The sequence below is a fragment of the Eurytemora carolleeae genome, unplaced genomic scaffold (assembly GCF_000591075.1).
Source record: "Eurytemora carolleeae unplaced genomic scaffold, Eaff_2.0 scaffold24, whole genome shotgun sequence".
Taxonomy (NCBI): domain Eukaryota; kingdom Metazoa; phylum Arthropoda; class Copepoda; order Calanoida; family Temoridae; genus Eurytemora; species Eurytemora carolleeae.
The window spans coordinates 262,722-268,037 of NW_019396080.1; positions in this window are offsets into that span (position 1 = coordinate 262,722).

Sequence of the window (5,316 nt, forward strand, 5' to 3'; positions counted from 1 at the left end):
GGGGGGGGGGGGTAATGCACCCTGAATAGAAGTAGGAAGGGTGGGGGGGTTGTACACTATATTATATATGTATTTATACACCAAATACAGATGCACTAATTAGACACAGTATAGAGTAGAATCCAACAGGGATACCCACAAAGATTGAGACTTCAGAGACATCTGTGCGGAATTAGATTATCAGTTTTCTTATATTAATAAGTATTAATATATTCATGTAAAAATACTTATTTCAACCTTGGAATTATTATATTTTAAGAGTTTCAGTCTGTATACTGTAGTCTCATGCTTTGTGGATAACCTTGTACATTCTATGTGAACTGTGTTCGAATTTAATGAAGTTAAGCGGCGTTTCAAATCCTCCAAAAACCGGTTTCAATTGAGCGCCGGCTTAAATCTTGAAAAATTCAAAACAAATGTATGCGGAACCAACAAAATTTGAGTCGCGGCTTAAATTGAAACTTCGCCTCAAATTCTTTAAATTCAGCTTCTGGACGGTTAAAACATGCTTTTAAACTCAGATTACAAAATATTAAACACTGCAAAACTTTAATCTCTAAAATTTTGCCTCTATAAAGGCACTTTTTCGAATTCATAAACCAATTTTAAAACTAATCCAATTTGTATAAGTGGATCTGTTGAATCCTAGTAACTATTTATTTTTAGTAATAGTATTCAATCAACTATTATGCATATTAAAATCAAAGCAAATTCTTTAGCATTTAGTTTAGTATCATATATATACATATAAAGTTGTAGTCTGTGTGTAGGTTTTTTTGTTTGTCCGATCATAACTCAGGAACCCCTGCACCGGTTTGCCTCAAATTAAGATAACAGAACTCGACCCACGGTAATTTTCTTAGCTTGGTTTTGAGATTCTAAGTTAAGTGGGTCGACTTTTATCGGGTAAATAGCTAAAATCGTAATTTACGACAAAGAGCGGGTAATCAGTGGGACTAACTATGACCCCCTGTGTAACGCTGCTGGGTTCCCAAGCAGTATATTATAAATTTGCTTTTCTGACAACTAATAATGGATGGAATTTAATATCGACTTTCTAAATAATACTTTTTTCTGGAAAGGGGATCATACTCGGGCATAAAAATATTTTAATATTTTTTTTTTGCAAATATACACTCGCAGCTTTTTAATTCGTAAATCAGGAGAGCAATTTTATGTTTTACACAATTGTCATATCAGGCAGGGGCGTAGTAAAGAGTATGATAAGAGGGGGTGGGGCTTATCCCTATTAACTTTTTAGTCCCAGGGAGGGGAAAAAGGGCCCCCTGAGAAACCTATTTTCACATTTTCTCCTCATCCAATCCTCTTCCTTCTCTTCATCCATTCCTCCTCCTTTTCCACATTCATTCCTCTTCCTTCTCCTCACCTATTCCTTCACCTTCTCATTCATTCCTTCAACTTCTCCTCCTCCATTCCTCTTCCTTCTCCTAATCCATTCCTCCACCTTCTCATCATCCATTCCTCCACTTTCTCCTCATCCATTCCCCTCCCTTCTCCTCATCCATTCTACCACCTTTTCCTCAATTTGAAAAGTGGAAATTATTAAATTTGCGAATTCTGGAAAAAGAGGCAGACTCGACAGAAACATCCACAACTCCTAAAACTGTGAAGAGGGAAAGAGAAATTCTAGGGAATATAAAATAATTTATGATCCTGACTGTGACACAATTTAGAAATATAAGATAAAGGGACTAGGTATTTTATTTTAAAAATAAATTCTTTTTAATGTGTTTAGATTAAATAGATTAAATGATGCAGCTAGCTAGTTACACTCATAAAAAGACATATTTCCCTGATGTTGAGATAATAGCGCACATCATAGTGTGTGTGTGTGTGTGTGTGTGAAGATGAGATAAGTGGTTGCTATGAATACATTTCTCTACATTCAATGAATGTAGAGAATGCAAAATTCCAACCGTACTCTCTAATTCCAACCGTACTCTCTGTGACGTGGGAAGTGGTGAATTAACAGAGTGACCCGAAGAATATGAGACACGGTGTAAAATATAGGTTCTTATTTAAAAGTTTAGTTAATTCTTAACTTTAGAACAAATTTTCATCCATTTAACGTAGATTTTTCCTATTTGCTTGTTTATATCGTTTGTTGGGCTTTGTAATTTTAAAATTTAAGTACAATCCTATAATCAGTAAGACCCGGATTTAATTTATTATTAATTAATCAGACGGCTCTACAATATTATTTTTACAAATATGATTGATGAAACGATAATAAAAAAAAAAGCCTAGTCATGTCAATTCCAAATTGTGGTCTGCCTTTATTATGCGTTTAAAATTACTATAGAGATATATATGTAAATTCGTCTGATTAACTGTCAATCCATTCCGGGTTATAGTTAGATTTCCATACAGAGATAACTTTACGACGAGAAGATGAGATTTCAGAGATAACTGTACACTTTGAAAAGACTGTTCTTACATAATACATTTATAATTTCTGCAGCAAATGTACGTTTATTTCATTGCCAAATAATTTAGTATACTTTTATAGTCAACAACTCTTTATAAGGTAGAAGACGACAAGATTCAACCTACAGGTCGTCTTATTAAAAAAGGTTTATGTCGCTATAAAAGTCTCATCGCCAACCTTGTATGAATCTTCGTGGATTAGCGTTATGGGTTTTCAAGCTATAAACTTTTATTCCCTTGTTTACCCTGTACGTTTTTATCAAACATATTTTTGAGAGAATTCCACAAGTTTTTTTGCGCAATTAATTGTTATTATAGCTACAACACTCATGGTATTTTCGCGAAATCTCGTATCGTTTCTCATTTTCAAGCTTAATTTATTTTTGCAAAAAAATGTGCAATTTAGCGATAAAGTTTGCGAAATGCGAACGAAAATTTTCGCATTTTTTCGCGAAAGTTTTTGTTCGCTGGAAACCCTAGTTGAACAAAAAGAGTTCATGCAATCTATCGAATTGGTTGAAACAGAAAATTACAAGTGAGTGGGACTCACTTGGTTAGTGCACTTGGCAGTCTTGCGAGTCTTGCTAGCATAAATCCAACCAGGAGAACGCAGGGTCATCTGCAAAATCTTAGGAAAAGTTGAAAGGTAATTATCAATTTGAAACATAAGTAACTTTTTTTGTGGAAGAAATATCGATTTTTATGTGCATAAAGAAAACATATATCATTCTCATTCGTTAAATTATATTAGATTTTTTGTTTCTCCATTCCATCGCCTCTTTTTTCGCCCTCATTTCCTACTTCCTCATGCTTCTATCTACTCCCTTTCCATTTCCTACTTCCTAATGCTTCTATCTACTCCCTTTCCAGTTCCTACTCCCTCATGCTTCTATCTACTCCCTTTCCATTTCCTACTCCCTCATGCTTCTATCTACTCCCTGTCTGGACTCTAAAACTCCTTCAGAGAACTTAAACTTGTATCCGTCTTAACCAGAATAATACAGGGTGGCACAGATAAAACAGCTTTTCTGCAAATTTCTGATACAGATGTAACAGGGTGTCACAGATAAAACAATTTAAAAAAAATCCCGATACAGATGTAACAGGGTGGAACAGATAAAACAAATTCTTTAAAAATCCCGATACATATGGAACAGCCTAACAGGGTGGGACAGATAAAACAGCTTCTCTACGAATTCCCGATACTGATGTAACAGGGTGTCGCAGATAAAACAGCTTCTCTACAAATTCCCGATACTGATGTAACAGGGTGTCAAAGAAAATACAGCTTCTCTACAAATTCCCGATACTGATGTAACAGGGTGTCAAAGATGTAAAAACTTCTTTACAAATTCCCGATACAGATGTAACAGGGTGTCACAGATAAAACAACTTCTCTACAAATTCCTGATACAGATGTAACAGGGTGTCACAGATAAAACAGCTTCTCTACAAATTCTCGATACTGATGTAACAGGGTGTCGCAGATAAAACAGCTTCTCTACAAATTCCCGATACTGATGTAACAGGGTGTCAAAGATGAAACAACTTCTTTACAAATTCCCGATACAGATGTAACAGGGTGGCACAGATAAAACAAATTCTCTACATATTCCCGATACAGATGTAACAGGGTGTCACAGATAAAACAAATTCTCTACATATTCCCGATTCAGGTGTAACAGGGTGTCACAGATAAAACAACTAAAATTTCTACTTTATGTAGGACTAACCTGGAAACCCAGCGTTTCCCATGCTGTTACTCATAGTTACTCCCGCTGTTTACCCGCACTTGGTCGTAAAATACGACTCAAAACCAAGCGAAGATCATTTCATTGGTTCTCCCGAGTTCCCCCATCAAAACTTGAGGCAAATCACTCCAGGGGTAAATGAGTTATGATCGGACAAACAAATAAACAAAAAACAAAATTACAACTTTATAAATATAGATGTAACGGAGAAATTGATGGATGCCTTAAATTGTTTTATTTTCATTTTATTTTAAAAATAAATTCTTTTTAATGTGTTTAGATTAAATAGATTAAATGATGCAGCTAGCTAGTTACACTCATAAAAAGACATATTTCCATGATGTTGAGATAAAAGTGCACATCATAGTTATAAATAGCAAGTAATGAATGTATTAAGACAAATGCAACATATACCTATCTCGTCTAATACGGGCCGAGCCCAAAAACCAGTTTGTACATTGCAGAGATATTTTTTAATATTCATGTATTATTCCTGTATTCGGGTTGTAACGAAACATGTACTAATCCTGTATTCGGGTTGTAACGAAACATGTACTTATCCTGTATTCGGGTTGTAACGAAACATAGATGAATGGGACCATTTTGCTTCTCTTCATAGGAATTCAAAGAGAGGAAATTTTAGCCTTAGTCAAGTTTAGAAAACTGAAGGATAATACATACAAGACACCCAACCACAACAAACCAAAAGAGCGATATAAAAGCATAGATAAAGATAGATTGCGCATATGACGACATTTTTCATCTTGAAAGATATAAATGTAAAGAGATTTTTTGAAGATATTCCTATTATATTGATTACCTAGGTCGGTTGTGAACATTGGCTGTTCTTATGTCATTGAGTACTTGTGGTGTAGAAGTATGCGTTCGCTGACTGTACAATTCTTGGTGATTTTGCGTACATAAGCTATCTATGTTTATTTATTTATCTATGTATAAAAGATTCAAATGCACAATTGCATCCTTTGATTTTTGTAATAGCAGACATTTTTTTACTGAAATATTAAAAATTAGATTTTTAAATGTTTTTGTATTCGTTCATGTTGAAGTGTTGAAGTGTTGAAGTGTTGAAGTGTCAAAGTGTTGAAGATAGGTCATT